The sequence below is a fragment of the Microtus oregoni genome, unplaced genomic scaffold (assembly GCF_018167655.1).
Source record: "Microtus oregoni isolate MIOR12 unplaced genomic scaffold, Mior012 000000F_ref0000247, whole genome shotgun sequence".
NCBI lineage: Eukaryota > Metazoa > Chordata > Mammalia > Rodentia > Cricetidae > Microtus > Microtus oregoni.
The window spans coordinates 20,930,153-20,950,043 of NW_024543059.1; the positions used below are offsets into that span (position 1 = coordinate 20,930,153).

The 19,891-nt window shown below is 40.3% G+C and overlaps 1 protein-coding gene across 5 annotated transcripts in view; it reads left to right on the forward strand.

Annotated features, from left to right (window-relative positions):
* Chd2 (chromodomain helicase DNA binding protein 2) overlaps window positions 1-19,891 on the forward strand; it is a 112,592-nt gene that overhangs the window by 1,397 nt on the left and 91,304 nt on the right. The window lies entirely within an intron of this gene.

The following is a 19,891-nucleotide window of genomic DNA, read 5'->3' on the forward strand; positions in this document are numbered from 1 at the left end:
TGTGTTTAGCCATTGCTGCATTGCACCATTTTACATACAAGGCAGATTTTTTTCTTTGAAGAATCTGGGATATTCAAACTTGTAACTGAGGGCCATAGAGGAGCCTTGTGGTAGTAAATTATAGTAAATAGACATTTGAGAAAGTTACATGAATGGAAAATGTATATTTAAAATCAGAATCACAAATGGGACCCTTTGACTGATGCCTTTCGTTTATATTTTTGATTGTTTCTTTGGATACACTTCCATTTCAGAAATTTTTATGACTTAACCAAAACCTTCCTTATATTTCCTGAAATCATTAAATCTGTAACACGCAAAAATCCTGGAATGCTATTAATATTAAGCTTTGTGTTTGTTACTATGACAATATAATTTTAGATTTTATGTTTTAAAATGCTCCAAGGTTTATGTTTGTGTATTCATGTTAAGATAGTGATTTGAGGATGGTAATTGTATTTTATCTTTACCTTTTAGTTTATGCTGCTTTAAATTTATCCATTTATTTTGACAGAGTCGTCTGGAATGTTTTCTCTTCTGAAGCTTTTATGTACTGTTTGTTCAAATAATGATTTGTCTCACATTCCTTGAAGTAGTTTATCAGCAACCGAAGTAATAAAACCTATAAGATATTTTTGTTGTATGACTATCTTTATCTTAATTTTAAAAGCTAATGTGCATGCATTTCTCGATGTATTAAGAACTGTCATAATTTAAAATCATGTAACTAACAAGGATGTGATTGGTTATATGTTCTTTTCCCAATTTTGATTTTAGTTCATAATTTTGCATAAAATTATTTTCTAAATTAGCTTGTAAATTTGGAAATTTTGAATATGGTTATTACAAATGATGAATTTTGCATTCTACTTAAAGATATTTTGAGTCTTGATTTTAAAGATAATTTCCAAGTTCCTCTGCAAATTGAGTTGTTAGAAATTTGGATGCCTTTTGAGTTGCCTGTGTAATTATTGGGTTATATATAGGACAAACAGCTTCTAATGCAAAACTAGTTTTCTGGAAAGTAATAATTTGAAGCTATATAGAAAGCTCCAGATATATTTGAAAATTATGAAAGACCCAGTACTAAAGTTGTTCCTCCCTTGAGTATAGATTTGCATATTCTCACCAGGGTTTTGGCTTTCTTATGCAGGTTTTTGGTTTCATTGATCAGACTGTGCTCTCTCTCATGGCAAAGTGCTGTCTTTGAATACACTTTTACTTTTATCTGGAATATGACTTGGGCATTGTCATGCATTTATTTGATTTCTTTAGTTAAAACAAGAAGCATATATTTAATGCTTTTGCCAACTATATTCTAAATCACATCATATACTTTATGAATGTCCAAATACTCTAGAATCGTAGGTGCTGTTACTCTTAAGTGATACACATTATTAATGCATGTACATAGTTATGACATCACTTCCTTTCAAATACTGTAAAGTTTAAAGGATGTTTGTGTTGTTTTGGTACAATAGACTGTTATTTCCAGTGAGCTGAAATTGAATTTACCTGTGTACCTGGTTCCTGTGTTATTAGATTGCCTAAAGAGGCTAAATTTTTGAAGTACAGTGTTTAGGGAACATTACTAAAAATCACTTTTGCACCCTAATACTACAAGAGAGGAAAGGAATTGTTTTCAGGTCAAGTAAATTTTGGAATGAGAATCACTTGAGAAACAGGAATGAACACTAGTTTTAAGTAAACTTTTTCCTGCATTGGACACGTGCTATAACTTTTACTATTGATATCTTGTATTCTTTTGAAGTTAATGCTTAATTCTAAAGTATTTTGTATATCATGATTTTTGGAGTTTAAAAATTTACTTTTTAAAATGTAATTTTAAACTATTCACATTTGTAAATTTCTAAATAAAACAGTTTTAGTGATGGACATATAAAGTATGCCACATACTTACCTAAGTTGTTATATCCAGGAGTGAAACTAGGGGGAAGAGAATGCACATGGAATCGTGTGCACACATTTCTGTGTTATAGGCACGGCATTTATAAACTCACAATTAAATGTCTATCCAGAATCATCTGCCTTTGAGCCATAATTTGATATTTGGAGGTGTGGGTAAAATCTTAACCTTTTAAAGAGCCTCTTACAAGAGCCTCTTAGCCTTGTAAGGCTGGGGGGATGGTTAGAAAAGGCTTATGCAGTCAGTGCTTGTGGACTGGATCAGGCAGTTTTCAGTGGCAGCCATTTTATGACTGATAATACTTATAAAAATCGGATTTTTAAGAAGACTGGAAACAAATGAATCGAAATCCTAAATATCAGAAGATCCCTTTCCCCATGTTCCCATTGGTACTCTGATGATGAAATAAGGGGACAGCTCGGTAGTTGGCGTAGGGAGCAGCTCTCGGAGGCTCTGGCATCTTGGTGCACGTCCAGCTCAGTCACAAAATGGCTGTTCCTTTGTGCCGCAGCGCTGACAGACATACTGCATTGCACTGTGTACTCGCCAAACAGCAGGAAGTTGCCGTGCCGAGTTCAAAGGCCGGCCGGCGCTGGCGGCGGATGCTGATTGGCTGCCTTCGCGCCTGGCAACAGCAGGGTCAACGGCGCGCCGCGGGGCTGTCCCCGCCCTCTGACGTCATTCGTGCTGGGCGGGAGAACGCGGTGACGCGTGGCCTCGTGCGCCGGTCGATTGCTTCCTGTCCGGGCCCGGGTAGTGGCAGGGGCGGGGCCGAGGAAGGGAATTTTGGTCGGGACTTTCCGGTGGGCGGCTTCTTTCCGGAAAGATTTTGATCTTGCAGTCCTCAGGCCTGGCCTGTAGTTGTCCACACCGCGCCCTGCAGTGTTTTCCTGAGCCCATTCCTGGAATAGTTGTCCTCTTTTGGAGAAAAGACACTGTAATCGTACATCTCCAAATAGAAGTCCGCTAGGTGTTTTTTTATTTCCAGTTTTCGTGGTTTCTTTTCCTTTTTTTTTTAATATTCCAGTGCGTTTTTTTCTCCCGTTTATTTCCTTGTTCATTGTAAAGAGATTAGTGAGTTTCATTTTGTTCCATTGATTGAAAACAGTTCATTGTGAGTGGAATGTTTTCAATTGAAAGGCCTTAACGGGTGTTTAAGGTCTGTGTCACACATGGCTCATAAACCAAGTGAAGAGCGCTTGAGCTTGTCCCCGTGCATTTTTACTTGGTACCAAACATTTTCTCAATTGACATTTGAGGAAGAAAAACTCAGGTCAGTATGTGTTTAGTGGTTTGTAAGAGTCTCAGTGGGTAGTTAAATGGAAAACGGCCTAGGTACTTTTAGTTGTGACTACAAGTGTCCGTGCATTAGGAAATACATTATTTTGTAGTGTCAGCAAACTACTAAAGTGTTAGTGGCGCTGGCTGAGATTCAAACTTTGCTTAGTTAGCAGATTTGCTTGTTAAGGCCTTGAGAAATGCCTTGGCCCTAGCCTCCCTTTAGTTAGTTTCTGCTAAACAAACTTATTTGTTGCTCATTTCCTACCTTTTTGGAAACCCTTGGAAGAATTTGTTCTTAAAAATAGTTTACCAACTGCTGCTTGCAATTAAATCACAAGTAAGGAATTTAAAGTTGAAGGTAGAGCAGTTAGTACACTTCTGTATTGTTTCCTTACATATTCCAGTACATCTTAGGACTATTGAGTGTGGTATTCTTAGGAGATACTATTAAGAATTCAGTAGAACGGTGCTATAAAATAGGTATGGGCACTGGATGTGGAGGCACACACTTCTCATTCAACGCTTTGGCGTTAGTGGCAGAAACTGGCTGATCTCTATGATTTCAAGGCCAGTCTGATCTGCAAACCAGGACAGCCAGGGCTATGTCCCGTGGGACTTCTTCAAAAAGAGAAACTGAACCAACGGACTGTATGGGCTTGTTGAATGTTACTGGAAATGTTTTCATGGGTGTTTGTGAATGCAACAGTTAGTTTCCCCAATGGGTTTTATAGGTTTCCTTTAATTATATTTGTTTAGGTGGAATTCTTAGGAATATAAGAATACAAGAGTCACGCAGAAAAGCTTGCACGTGATTTGAAATTATGTTCTCTTGTTTATTCTACACAAAATGCTTCACATCCTTATAGTTCTACATTTTATAAGCTAATTTAAATGTTTCCAACATTTTAAAGTGTTTATTAAATAATAGCAGCAGCAACAACAAAAACATCTTGATACCAGAAGGAAGATAGTAATTCCATGTCCCTTTTGGTGGATTGAAATTAAATTATAGTAATATTAGATTTTTAGCATTTGTTAAATATTCTTAAATTTCTGTGTGGGTTAGAATTAAGTAGCCAACCCTGCTTGCATTGTATTTATGAGAGAATAAACAGTTCTGTGGAAGGTAATTTCAGCCCAGGTATACTGCACTGTACGAGTTGATGTATTTCACAGGTTTAGTGGTTTCGGAACAGATTACAGTACCAGTGAACATTTCAAGCCATTTTTCTAAGGTCTGTTTTTTGAGCCTGTGTGGATATGGCAGAAATTGGCAAGAAACTTCTTTTTTCTTTCTTTTTGGTATGTGTATTTCATTTTTTAAAACTTGCATGCCAATTTTTTTGCCTTTTATGATTTGTATTTTTTGTAGATTAAGTCAGTGGGGGATGGGATATGTGGCTCAGTTGATAGTTTGCCTGGCATGCAAGAGGTCCGAAGTTTGTTTCCTAATTTCGTAAAATGGATGTGACACACCTGAAATCTCATTATTTGGAATATGGATGCTGGAGAATAAGGAGTTCCAGATTATCCTCAGCTGCGTAAAATTTGAGGCCAGTCTTGACTACTATTTGAGATTACGACTCCAAAACAGGATAAAAAGGCAGTGTTGCTCAGTTGTGGTGGTACAAGCCTTTAATTCCAGCACGGGGTGGGGGGGGTGGTGGTGGTGGTGGTGGTGGTGGGGTGGCGGGGGAAGACTGGAGAGGCTGGAGGACCTCTGTGAGTTCAAGGCCATCCTGGTTTATCAGGCCAGTTCCAGGACAGGCTCCAAAACTATGGAGAAACCCTGTCTCAAAAAAAAAAAAAAAAAGCGGACTTAATGGAGGGAAGTGTAAACAATATTTGATAAGGTTTATTAAATTATAGCCAGTTAATTTCTTAAGGAATGAATATGTAATTTTATTTGACCTTTGTATGACATTCAAATTTTATAATTTACAACGCTGTAGTGTTCAGTCCAGCTGTGTAAATTTGAAACCCATAGCTGCTGAGATTACCTGGGATATCCACACCCCTACCATTTCTCCCATAAACTTGGTATGTAGTGATCTTGTCCCTGACAAGAAAATCTTGTAACTGCTAGTAAGTCATTTTTGCTTGCTTGTTGTGGGTTGCTTTAGATTTGCCTGACTTCTTGAGTGTTACTTTAACAAAGAAATTGTGCTCAACCGTCCCCCTCCCCCATTCCCCAAGAGTTACTTCTTTTCAAGGAAATTAAAGCAACTTTGTAAGCTTGTTTATCTTAGGTGATTTTGTTGATCCTGTAGCTTAGTATTATTGCATGCATTATGGCATGATTGGGCATCCTCTCCATTGCTGCCAATTATTACTTGTTTTGGAACATTAAGGTTATTGAGAAAAGGCCAGATTAAAACTCCTATGACCCAAATCATCAGATCCCCAAGGGCTGTTTTCCTTACACAGGGTTTACTTTGTGTGTATGTCTGTTGTGACCTTTGCTTCCTAATAAATTTGTGTTTTAGTTGATTAGGTGATGTTGGGGTCAGAGACATTTCTGAAAAGTTCTTATTCTGAAAACATTTGATCCCCAATTGGTACCTGAGGGTCAAGGCCTTTCTGAAATAAGTGATAACGAGCCTAGAAGTTGCTATTCATGTTCTGTTTTCTGAAGCACTTAGCTTTGAGTACTTCATTTATGGGCTCGCTTATGAGTTACCCAGTTTTGGTGTTTCAAATGTCTTTGTGACTCTGTAGTAATAATTATTATCATCACTATCCTTCTCGTTATTAGGTTTTTCGAGACAGGGGTTCTTTGTGTATGTAGCCTTACCTGTCCTTTTTTGTTTGTTTGTTTTTAGAGACAGGGTTTCTCTGTACCTTTGGAGCTTGTCCTGGAACTAACTCTTGTAGACCAAGTTAGCCTCTGAACTCACAGAGATCCACCTGCCTCTGCCTCCCAAATGCTGGGATTAAAGGTGTGTACCACCACTGCTTGGTTATATCTTATTTTTCAAAAGACTTTGGATTCTCTTGTAGTTTGGGAAAAATAGGTTCCCTCCCTCTTTTGAAATTTATTTATTTTTTTATGTGTATGAGCATTTGCCTGGAGGGATGGATGGATGGATGGATGGATGGATGGTTGTGTACTATGTGTAAGTGTGCCTGGTGCCCTTGGAGGCTTGAAGAGAACCTTGTATCCTCTGGGACTAGAGTTACTAACAGTTGTGATAGGCTATATATGGGTGCCGGGAGCTACAGACTTGTATCTTCAAGAGTAGCAAGTTCTCTTAAAGGCTGAGCCATCTCTCCATTCTTACCCCTTTAAGAGGCTGGGGAAAGAAAGGTAAAGCTAGGCCTGATTTTAGGGCTTCATTCTCGCCATCTTCTTGCTAGGCTCCAAGACCTGTGTTTGGAATCATATAATGGCTATCAATTCAGCTTTTATTTTAGTGCTCAAAGCTTCCAATTTAGGTTATTTTGGGGCATGAAATTTTCTCATCTTAAGAATGTAGACCGTTAATCATTGGGTTGTGAGGATTTAGTATTTGAATGCCTATATGTGTAGGTCCTTGGCAAAGTGCCCAGCACTCAACGAATGGAAGCTACTAGTAATACTTTTCTATTACTGCTCAGTTTGTCCTTGTCTCTCCTCACCCTTCAGCCCTGCAGTTCAAAGTGTACTTCTGATGAGCCAGGTTCTGCCCAAGTGCCCTGGTGGTTACCAAGAGCCGTTTTAGGCAGATTAGTGGAGAGATTTTTGAGAATGACCTCAGGAAGCAAGTCCCATTTAACTTAAAATCTTGGGTGCATTTTGTAGTTAAACCTCAGTTTTGTTTTTGTATTTTGTTTTTTTTTTTTTTCCTACTCCAAGGAGCCAGCCAGCCTGTGGGAGCTGATTGTTCTTCCTGTTGTGAGTCAGCCCAGTTCCTGGCAGTAATGAGTTACTTTCCCCTGATGGTAGTTGCTGCCCTTCTAAGGCTGCTTTTGTAGCTCCCCTAGCTGTGGAAGGGGAGTGACTAGTGAGTGCTCCAGTAGTAGCTGAGCCCTGCAGTCTGATGTGTATGGTATTTCACTGGAACTGGAGAGCCAAGATTTGGGTGCTTTTGATTTCTTCAGTTCCATGTGTTTTATGGGTTAGATGAGTTCGTTTCTGTCATTGGAGGGCTTTTAAAATAATCCAAGTCCTGCCCTACCTTCCAGGTTTATTTTGTAAAAGTCCTCCATGTGGCTCAGATTTACCAGTGTTTTCCTATATGCAGTGTTCACTTTTTGTTCTTATTTTTTTTTTTTAGTAATATCCACTAGCCCATTGCATCTCCCTTTGTTGGTGCTTTCAGGCTTTTAGTTTGGAGTTCAGGAAATAAAAGGTGGATGGAGTTTTGAGAAAAGGAGTTAGAGGTTTAGTGGAGCGCGGAAGGAAGTGTTTCTGGGTTGAATATACTCCAGCTTCAGGAATTCTTTTCAAATGTGCAGTGAGGAGCTCAATTTGCTGTAAATCTGCTGGCCTCTTCCATACTCACACTGTTCAGTTTGATTCGGAAGTTTGTTTGGATGCTAATCTCTTTACATTTACTTAATACCTTCCCAAATATTAAGAATTACTTGGTTACAATGCATTCATATTCCATGCTCTGAGAATGGGGGGGGGGGTGAGAGTGGGCAGGACTTGTCTCTTAAAGGGACAGAGTACCCATGTGACAGACCAGGCCAGCATGCTGATCATAACAACTTCCCCTGCCCCCTGTTGTTTATACAGGTAAGTACCTAACCAGATCATACAGGAGTGGAACTGTGGTGTGCTGTTCTTAGAGTGTCTCCCAGTTGACAGTTGTAAACTGTAACCAGCACCAGCATTTTAAAAATTGATGAAAAACCTTAGGGAATCTCATTTATGTAGTCTTTCTTTTTTGAAACAAGGTCTCACTTTGTAGCTCTGCCTGTCTTATAACTCACTGTGTGGACCAGGCTGAACTTTGAACAGTCTGCCTGCTTTACCTCTGCATCTAGGGCTGAGATTAAAGGCTTGTACCACATACTTGGCCCTGCCTTTTTTCCCCCCTTCCCTTCTTTTTGATTTTTGGTACGGGGTCTACTCTCTCTATAGCCCTGGCTGTCCTGGAATGCTGTAGACCAGGCTGCCTTAACTCAGATCCACCTGCTCTCGTCCCAGAGTGCTGGGATTAAAGATGTGTACCACTGTTCCCGAGTAGCCTTGTGTTTGTGATCTTTGTATTTTGATAGGCATCAATTCTGTAGATGAAATGATTTTAAGAAAATAACGAGAAGGCTCAGTAAGAACCACCATTTATTGCTCCTGCTGTGAACCCAGTTGTTATGATTTTTATCCCTGCATGTAACAAATGAGAAAAATTGAAGTATAAGGGAGTCAGTATGGAATCGTGACTCAGATTTTTGGTAGCTGGCTTAAGCATGTCATGAATGGTTGCTGTCCCCTTTGTCGATTCAGAGAAAACTGTAGAGGAAATAGGAGACATAGTAAAACCTCTTGGATCCTCCTCTTCTGCTTCTAAAGCTCGTTTGTTCATTTGTTCTTTTGTTCATTCATTCATTCATTGTGTGGCATATGTAGTTTATGCACACGCTGAGGCCAAAAGAGGTTGTCATTGGGTGGCCTTTATCACTGTCCTATTGCTTTGAGACAGGGGCCTCACTGAATCTGGAGCTAGGCTGGCAAGTTACAGTGATCCTCCTCCCTATGCGCCTCAGCACTCCACTTTGAAAAAAAAAAGACAGTCTCACTATGTAGTTCTGGAATAAGTGTAAAGATTTTTATATATTTGTATTTTATTTGTATGAATGTTTCCTGTATGTATGTTTATGTGCTTCATGTGTTCCTGGAGCCTTTTGGAGAACAGAAAAGGGTTTGGATCCCCATAGAACTGGAGTTATAGACAGCCACGAGCTGCTGTGTGGGTGCTGAGAATTGAATCTGGATCCTCTGGAAGAGCAGCAAGTGTCCTTTAGCAGTGGATCATCTCCAACTCTACACCTGTTTTTTTTTTTGTTGTTGTTGTTTTTGTTTTTTTTTTTTTTAATTGAGGATTCTGGGGATTTGAATTCAGGTCTTCGTGTTTGCAAAGTAAGTGCTCCTTCCTGCCCACCTTTTCTATAGTTTATTTTTATTTATTTTTGTTTTTTTGAGACAGGGTTTCTTTGTGTAGCCCTGCCTGGAATTTGCTCTGCCTCAATCTCAAAGAGATCCATCTGCCTCCAAATGCCTTTAATCCCCAAATGCTGGGATTAAAGGCGTTTGCCACCACCTCCCAGCTAACCTTTTCCGATTTAAAGAAACAAAAGCCTCAACAAGAGTACAGTCTTTTATGGATGTGATCTTCAAAAGGCCAGTATTTTACATAAAAGCCTCAGGTGGGAATATGGCCATTGAAGTGGTTTCCTTGGGGGTAGTTGAAACCTGAAGTGCCTGTGGAGGAGGCAGTTGCAGTGGTTTCCTGGAGAGTGGTTGTATCCTGGGAGTGTTCATCCGGAGGTCTTGGAAACCTTAGAACTTGCTCTTCCTTTATTTGGCTTTTATTCACACGTGAATAAAAACTTTGGGTTAGTTTGTGATGCATGAAAGTTTGTGCTTGTGGTCTCCCTCCCCTGTATCCCAAATTTAATTTTTGTGCATGTTTTGCTTGAGAATTACCTGGATAATTTAAACAAGTATCAGAATTGAGTGGATTTTTTTTTTTTTTTTTGTATAGCAGGTTAGGGGAAAGGGAAAGCTCTTGTTGGGTCAGTTGTTTTGTAGATGTGCCTTGTCAAGAAACAGTACTAGGCGGCAGGATGGTGGTGGACACCTTTAACCCCAACTCTGGAGGCAGATGCAGGCGGATCTCTGTGAGTTCGAGGTTAGTCTAGTCTACAGAGTGAGTTCCAGGACAGGCTCCAAAGCTACACAGACAAACCCTATTTAAAAAAAAAAAAAAAAAACCAAACCAAAATCAAACCAAAAGTAACAGTCGTCAATCAATCAGGTGGACGTTAGGAATCTTAGGAATTAGTGTGTCCCTTGTTCACGTTCAGATACAGGTTGCTTGATATTCCCACGATCAGTGTATGGCTACTTAGGTGCAAATTGGGACTGATGGACCAAACAGCTGTAACATCTAACTCGAAAAATATTCTTGCTAAGAATTAATCACCTGGTTTGCTTGTGAATACCCAGGCATCTTGCATGGAAGTGTGGAATAGGGTAATGGAGGGATTTGTGCCCAGGAGTCTGCATATGGAACAGTAGACTCAGGTGACTGCGGGTTTCATAGTTTGGACAGCAGGTTAAGGTTGTGTGGCAGGTTCAAAGAGAGCTCTTGACAGTTTGCATCTCTGTTCTTTTCCTCCCTTTGGCGACTAATTTTCTGGAGATGTTTTTACTTAGTCTGGACTGGTATTTTTGAGGCAGTTCAGTCTGGCCTCCTGAGCGAAGGTGTTATGACTCTGTGAAACCCCAACACCTGTTATTTTGCTTCTTTTCGTCTATAAAATTCCATGCAAGAGCTTCTGAGCTTTTTCATTTTTAAAATAATAGGTGGTAATATTGTGTTTCTGAAGCAGGATTATGGACAGTGGCAGCTTTTCACCCTTGATTGTGTGGTCCCCTCATCCCCAGTTTCATCTTGTTTAGTTATTCATATTTTTGGTTATTACCAGGTGCTGAGGTGCTTTTGACATCTAATGCAAAGAAGTGTGGGGTGCCAGGTAGTCTACAAACATTGGCACTCTCTCAGCAGTCCAGTTCCAGCCCCATCAAAGGTGTCCCAATGTAGAAAGCATGTGTAACGAAAAGTTTGGTGGAGTTCTTCTCTTAGTGACTGTTGGTGCTTGCTATGCCAAGGCGCCTCCTCTTGCTTTCTTAGCTCCAAGGACTCTTGAGGACATGGGCATACCTTTCACATTTATTATTGGGGTGGTAACCAGGGCTTTTAATTTCCTTTGAACTTTGAAGTTTCGTCAGCACAGTCTGTTTCATAAAAGTCTATAAAAGTTATAGTCTACAAGTTAGCTAATAAGAAAATAGAAGACTCGGACATTTAAAGGGAACGCCAGGCCAAACTGGGTCGTTCATTCTTAGTGTTCAGAGTGTAAGTGTCCCCTTTGATGGTTGGTTTGAACCTTGTTTGTGAGTGCAGGGAGGTGTCCCCTGTAGCCTTACCTCTTCAGCTTGCTGCTTTGTCTTGTTCTTTTTATCTTTATTTTATTTACCTTACTTATTTTTTACCTGAATGGAAAACTTTCTTTTTGTCTTTTAGTATGAAACTGTTGCAGATCCTGATTAGCTGTGTGTACCATTCTCCAGGTACACCATATCTAGCCTCTTTGATGTCATTCACACCCCAATCTGCTGGAGGCCAATTTTGTGGTACTTGGTAAACTATTTAAGATTAGTTGGTTATTGGGGAGCAGAAGTAGCATGAGAAAGCTTAAGGGGACTTCTGCCTAGTTCCAGATGAGAATTTCAGAAACAGCTAGTTCTATGCTTTTCTTTTTAAATTCTGGTTATCCTTGCTGCCCCAGCCTCCCATAATCGCTAGAGTTGGAGGCCTAAACCACCACACTGGATATTGAACCTAGAGGGCCTTAATGAATGCTGGCTGGGAAGCCCTTTGCCACTGAGCTATAAGCTGCAGACCATTGGCTGACTTAATTTGAGAAGCACTGTTGGGATCTAGCTTTGCTATCCCGTAGAATTGTACGTGCCATTTTGAGGCATTTCCTTTAAAGGGAAAGTGCATTTTCCTCCAGAGACATGTCAGTGTTTAACAGAAATGGGAAGATGTTGTTGGGCTTTATTAGCGACTGAGAAATGGGCTGCCTCCCATCACTAAGTCGAAACTGGAGGAGCATGTTTCTAAAGCATTTTGTTAGAATAAGGAAACAAAAAGAGCAGTTTCAGTTACATTAGGTTGTAAGACAGGAGCTTGACTGTGCCAATGTAAGTTGCTAATTTAGAAGCATGAGTGACTCCATTTTGGTTTGGTTTCTTGTTTACTGGTTTTTAGCCTGGTTCAAATCATTGGCCTTTCATAGATTTTATAGTTAGTGGGAGCGGAGACAAACTCAATTTCTGCTAACTCCACTACCTTGAAATTTTCTTTTTTTTCTTTTTTTAGTTAAAGGAGAACTCACTGCTTCGCCACAGAAAAGAACTTCATTTCAGGTTGACATATATAAGATAGAGATTTATTGTATTGACCCAGTAAACATTTCTAATGTAAAATTTAAGCACAGATGTTAATAAAGGGGCACTCAGGAAAGTACATTGTGAGTTTGGCTTCCTCAAGGGGTTTGAAGTTAAGGCCTTGTAGCCATAAATAATGACTTTGGTGGCTCTGGAGCTCCATCCTGAAGGCCTGCTAGAGGAACCTTAAATTCTTTGACAGTTTCATGCCTGTATGTGGGGACTTAGTCGTTTTCACCCTCCACTGGCCTCTTACTTCCCCTTTCTCTTCTGCTGAAATCCTCTTCTGAGGGACTTTGTCTTTTTTGGGAAGTAAGGTGGTGGGGGTGGTTTCTGATTTGCTTTGGGTAGGATTACATCTGGTAAAGGGGAAGCCTGAGCACCAGGGTTGCAGGGGAAGTTAAGATGTTGCTGTAAATACCCTGGTATAGTGGTGCTCACACTTAGTCCCAATGGAGGCAGTTAGGTTTTTGTGAGTTCAAGGCCAGCATGCTCTACTTTCAGAGTTCCAGGACAGCCAACTAGCCAGGGCTATGTAAAGAAACCTTGTCTCAAAAACAAAAATAAGATGCATGGGTGTGGGAAGGGGTTAGTATATGGTCTTGTTCCTGTTTGAGAGTCTGAGAAACCAAGATGTGGGAATGCAGCGAAACTCAAGTTGGCAGGACTGCCTTCATAGTGGTCTCGGCCGGAGGGGCCTGGCCAGATTCCTCCCTTCCCTTCCATTTCTAGCTCAGCCAGGAAAGTCTGCGCTGTTGTCACTGTTAAGAAGACTTCCAGAAGAACTGAATGCCACAAAGGGAGAAATTCTATGGAAAAAAGAGCCCTTGCTGGCTATAATGGTAGCTCCAGCACTTGTGAATCTCTGGGTTCTATTTTGGTCTACAGGTTTCAGGCTAGCCAGAGCTTCATAGTGAGACCCTGTCTCAAAAACAAAATAAACCTTTTTGAAAAATTATGAAGAAACAAGAAGCTCAAAGAGTGAATTCTAGTGAGAGAGTTAAGACACACCATGCTCCCATCACACCTTTTATTATTGTTACGTTTGTTCTAATCTGGCATATATACGCTCTTGAAAACGTTTGCAGTTCGTATAGTTATGTCTCAAAATTTGTAGTTTTGAAATGGTCAGTGGTATTTACAGATATATTTTGTTCATTATTATTATTATTATTTTGAGACAGGGTTTCTCTGTGTAACGGCCCTAGCTGTCCTGAAACTAATTCTTATAGATGAGGCTGGCCTTGAACTCACCGAGAGATCCGCCAGTCTCTGCCTCTGGAGTGCTAGGATTAAAGGCTTATGCTACTACTGCCTGGCTTGTTTGTTTCCTTTTTTTGTTTTTTTTGTTTTTTGTATTTACAGATATATTAAGGCCCAGTCCTGTTTGGATTTGTATGGACAGTGTGGATAATTCATATCTTGTATATTTTATACATGGATATGTAGATTTTTTTCCCACCTCATTTTGGCTTTGAATAATTTTGTGTTTGGCTGTTGCCCAACTTTGATTTATCTAGGTAACATACCTTCTTACTAATTGGCAGGATTTGTGTGTGAAGCTTTGACTGCCCTGGAACTCACACTGTAGACCTGACAGGCCTTGACGTCACAGAGATCCTCCTGCTTCTGCCTCCCATGTGTTGGGATTAAAGGCCTACACTGCTGTACCTGGGCATTTTTTAGAACTGTTTCTGGAACAGAACCATATGGGCATTTTTTAGAACTGTTTCTGGTCAGGCAAGCTTATGAGTAAAAATGCCCTGGAACCCGCAAAGCTTCACATGTATGTTATGGAATGTCATGCACGTATACTCAGTTTAAAAAAGAAAAAAAAAATGCTGGTTAATACCTTCTTTCTCCAAACCTGTGCTAATCAAATCACTTTGATTGATTCTTGGCTTGACTACTCTTTTCCTTTACTGCCTTATCACTGTTCAAAATTTTTACTTGGGCAAAATATAAAATTGACTATAATAATATATTCTCCAAATTACTAATAAAGTTAATTTTTTTATGTCATGATAGTCATCCTTTCTTCTTTCCTTCCTTCCTTGTTTTGTTTTGTTTTTCAAGACTAGGTTTCTTTGTGTAGCTGTGACTGTCGTGGAACTTGCTCTGTAGACCAGGCTGGCCCTATACTCAGGTCCACCAGCCTTTGCCTGCCAAATGCTGGCCTTAAAGGTGTTATATTTTATTAAGTTTATTGACCATTTCAGTTTCTTTTCTTTGGTTGTATGTTTGTTGTTTTTACTTAATTTCCTACTGTATTTTTTGATTTGCCAGTCTTCATATGTTGTTTTGTTAATGTATACGTTCAAGTTTGTTTCCCTCATTTACTAGGCTTAGCTGTATTCATACTATTACTTAAAAACTTACAAGTTTATACTATAACTTACTCTTCAGAATCTGAAGACTTGAACTTAGACGCGTAGGGATCTTAGAAACAAAGCTTAAGGAGTTGTCAGGTGTCCTTGTCAGTGAGAATATCTCCCCTTTCCATTTCCTTAGAGCTGAGGAGGAGTGGTCACAAGGCAGTTGGGTTGATTTGATAAAGTGTTTGACTAATGAATGTGTGGAATGCAGGGCCAGGAACACATAGGCAGATTATGTAATTCAGACATCCTTAACACACTGGGACTTTGTCTTTATAGGAGTCCGGCAAGGACTAGGCTTTCTGCGTATTTTTGACGCTTTCAGTGTCTGTAATGCAGACTTTGTATGGATATCCTTTGGTGGTTCAGATTTTGCTTTTACCTGTGGTAGCCACGGAGCTCTGTCTAGTAAGTAGTTCAGCCATTTTGTAAGTTAGGAAAATAAACACCAGGGTGCTGAAATGGAGGCTCTTGAAGAACCCACAGACTTTCTCTTTTAAGTGAACCATTGCTGTGCTGTCCTCTTGTGACCATTCTGGAAATGGCACTTTAAGAAACAGAAGTGACCCTATTGTCGTCAAAGTCCACTATTATAAGAATGACTGACCCATTTCATGAAAACCTTAGTAAAGGTGTTGAGTCCTTTTCTTTCTTTATTGGATTTTGACTCATCAGGTTTTTTTTTTGTCCATTCGAAAAGTAATGAAATTTGTTTGCAGTTTAGAGTTTGAATAATTTTCAAATAAATACGATCTTTATGAGACTGTAGTAGATAATTCCTATGAATTTAAGTTTCAGTTGCCTTGTTAACTATCTTGAAAGTCAGACAGTCATACTTACTAGTGGGAGTTTTTATTTAAGTATTGTCACCTGAATATGAGCTGAATTTGGTATTCTCTCTCTCTCTGTGGGAGTGGTGTCTCCTGATCTTCAGCCTCCCAAGTGCTGGTATTAAAGCGTGCACCACTGCACCAGGCTGACCTTTTTCTTTAGGGGGTTTCTCTGAGTGAAAACCAGCGAAGTACTGAAGTGCTCAGTATTGCTGGGCCTTAGGAAATGTTATGTCACAAAAATCCTGGTTACAACAATTCAGTTTTCAACAGTAAGAAACTTTCTCTTAGGCTTCTGATCCCAGCACTAGTGAGGCAAAGGCCGGTCTGTCTTTGAGTTCAAGGCCACCTTGGGCTTCTACCTCAAAACAAATAGCAACCCCCCCACTCCCCCCCAAGACCTTAGTTAAGATTCTTATGAGAAGCAGCCCAGCATTCTTCCTGGGAATGTTAAGTCTTACATCTAACTTGCTTGTTCCAAAATAAAGTTCCTTTTCTTGGTTTGTACATAGCACTTGCTTCTCTTGATTTCGTGACAACCGGTCTGTACCCTTAATACTTTGGCAAAAGCAGTTATTTTATTAATTTTGGAGACTGTTTTACTATGGTTCTCCTGAAGGTTGCCTTTTAGACCAGGCTGGCCTGGAACTCACAGAGCTCTCTACCTACCTCTGCTGAGTCCTGGAATTAAAGCTGTGAGCTACCACTGCCCGGTCAAAGTAAATATTAAATTACTTAGTCTTATACTGACTGACTCACTTGCATCTTTATTTTAGTTGGTGACCTAGTTTATGCATCAAAAATATTTTAAGAGTTCTAAGCAGCTGTGAGTTCACTACTAAAACCGTCAGGATGCCAATGTCTTAACCTGGTTATACCTGTTTTGCTCTGATCTACAGGGGACTGCAGCTTTGTTCTTTCCTTAGGTTTGATTTCTGTCGTATTTTATTTTTTACTTTTTATTTTTTATATTACAGCATAAGCTAATCTATGGACTCTGCCAGCATACCTTTCCCACAGAATAAGCCACTCTCAACTAATTAAATTTGTAGGCCCACATTTACATACATGTGTGCTGATGGGAATGTGGGTGTGTTTGTGGTGATTGTATGCAGTGTTAACATTTCTATGGTCACATGTATAAACACAGCTGTCCTAGAGTATTTATACTTTTACCGATTATAGTGAGCAATGGCAAAAGAACAGAAATATTCTTCTTGGAGAAATTAATCATAGATATTTATAGCTTTTATAGCTTATTGTTTAAGAGAACAGTTTGAAAATAGCCTGAGTAAACATTGAAGTCCAGCTTTCTTACATGGCATTTCACAGACATTTGACATTGCAATGATACATTGTGCCATGTGTGACTTTTTTTTTATATAAACTAAGGATCCTAAGCCGAAGTGTAGGATTTATTTATTTATTTTTTAAAAAGATTTATTTATTATGTATACAATATTCTATCTGCATGTATGCCTACAGGCCAGAAGAGGGCACCAGATCTCTTTATAGATGGTTGTGAGCCACCATGTAGTTGCTGGGAATTGAACTCTGGACCTCTGGAAGAGCAGCCAGTGCTCTAACCTCTGAGCCACCTCTGTAGCCCGCCATGTGTGATTCTTGCTTTTAGAACAAGACTAAAAGCTTTTCTAGTTAACTGGACTGTTAACCTTTTTCTGTACCAGACTAAAGCGGCCCTTTTTCTGGGTCTGTAAGCTGGTAGTTTAACATTTTTCAGTCCCTTGTGTATTTTTTTCCCAGAGAGTGAATATGTTGATTATTGTGGTGTTTTGTGATGATTAGCATGTGATTCCACCCCCAAGTTCTTGTCTGGAGTTGTGCTGGAAAACGAAGTCATTTCAAAAGGCAGGTACATGTATTATTTTAGCTCAGTCAGTGATCTCTAATATACCAGGCACAAGGAACAATGAGAAGATGCTCTTAGTTTTCAGGCCTGTTTTTTTTTTCCCCTAAAGATTTATTTATTATAGCCGGGCGGTGGTGGCGCACGCCTTTAATCCCAGCACTCGGGAGGCAGAGGCAGGCGGATCTCTGTGAGTTCGAGGCCAGCCTGGTCTACAAGAGCTAGTTCCAGGACAGGAACCAAAAGCTACGGAGAAACCCTGTCTCGAAAAATCAAAAAAAAAAAAAAAGATTTATTTATTATGTACATGGTGTTCTGTCTGCATGTATGCCTGCATGTCAGAAGGGGTCACCAGATCTCATTACAGATGGTTGTAAGCCACCAATCATGTGGTTGCTGGGAATTGAACTCAGGACCTCTAGGGAGAGCAGCCTGTCCTCTTAACCTCTGAGCCATCTCTCAAGCCTGTTTTGACAAGTCACCACGTTATTTTTATAGTATGGGACAAGTGAAAGACGTGGTAATGTGTTAAGTAAATAGCTGGGCTTTACAGAAACTTAGATTTATCATTCTTTGGTAGGTGTTGTGGGACCAAGCCTCATATGCATGATTAGGCAAGCACTGTATCACTGAGCCATACCCCCAGCCCAACTGCTCGGGCTTTGGATTCAGTTTCCTAGGATCAGGTGTCATGATGAAGAGAGAGGTAGCAGAGGTTGGGAGATGAAGCCCATACCAAGGTCGGGATGCCAGTTTTCACTTCTTAGGGTAGTGATTTCAGTAATAGATGAGCGCCTGGAAGGGTCTAATAGGCTGATCTAGCACAGGAGAGAGCAAAGCTTGCTTTGCTACAGAAGATGATACCCAGGCCCTCAAAGTTAGACACTCAGCTTGCTGCATAAGCACTGTGTACGTGGGTTGGAGGAGAATGGTACTGTAATTTCTGCCATGCTTCTCTAAGTGTTACATGGAGCAAATGGAGTTGAGGGAAGGAACGAAGAAGAGATGAGCAGGGCTTGGAGAGAGGGCCCAGCAATTGAGAGGGTTTACTGGTTTTGTAGACAACCTTGGCTTCAGTTCCCTACAACTACATGATGGCTCACAACTGTCTATGACTCCAGTTCTAGGGTATCTGATACCCTCTTCTGGCTTATGGTACACAGGCATGCATGGAAACAAAACACCAATACAAAAAAATGTAAATCTTACCGAGAGAGATGGGAATCATTCAGACATGAATATAGGAGGATTGTCAGAAGCTAGGTTTTCCAGCGCATACTGAGCTGAGTAAAAATACCAGGCTGGGGTGTCTGAGCTGTAAGGGACAGGCCTTTGTAAGCTCTGCATGACTAATTGTACCTCTAGTCCTAGGGGATCCAAGTGGCTTCTGTAAGTATTGCGCACACACATACATTCAGGCAGAATACTAACACACATCAAAGAAAATGAAAAAATGTACAAACAGAAAGTAAGAGATGGGATAGGGCAGAGATTTTCTTTTTTTTTTATTCTCTCTCTCTCTTTCTTTTTTTCGCTTTTTGAAATAGGGTTTCTCTGTGTGGCTGCTTTGGAGCTGGACCTGGAACTTGCTCTATAGACCGACCAAGCTGACCCCGTACTCATAGAGATCTGCCTATCTCTGCCTCCTGAGTGCTGGGATTAAAGGCGCGCGCCACCACCGCCTGGCTAGGGTATCAGTTTCAAAGGAAGAGAGAGGGCTGAGTTTCTTAAAATGTCTGTCTTTTTTTCATAGGATTGTTCTGGAGAATAAACATGTATAAAGTGTTTAGCATAATGTCTGACACTATGAGGTGATCAGGCAGTTTGTAGTTGTTCAGCCTTTCCTTCTTAGAGGTAGATTTTTCCATTTCTTCATCTTGACTGAAAGGCTTCTATACTATAATGTACTTTTTATAGAGTTGAATCAATTCAAGTTTCCAGTAATTTATTTTCTTTCTGTTTCTTTCATATTTTGGCAGGGACTCGTATATTCCAGGCTGGCCTCCATCTTGCCTAGCAGAGGCTGCCTTTGAATTTCTAGTCCTTCTGAGCGTGTACCACCAAACCTAGTGTGCTGAAGCCTAGGGCCCTGCTGGCTTTAAAAGCACACTGCCAACCCAGTTCATCTGCAGCCCGGCTGTTTTCTATAGCTGTTTGTTAGTTGTGTGACCTCAGTTCTAGTTAGGAAGCTTCGTGCTACTGTGTCTACCTCTCAACCTAAAGCTTGTGTTTTGCGGCTTTGACCATCATTTGCCTCCTCACGAGTGTTCTTTCAAATGGGGGAGGTGAGCAGATGTCCATAGGCCATTATCAAGTCTGTGGGAGGACCATCATTAGAGTCACTGCTGTGGAGGCAGGGCCTGTGAACTATAGGTGGTGTGTGTAGCTCCCTACCCGAGTCTAACCCGGGCACGAGAACCGCTGATTGGATAATTGCATTCTTCCTGG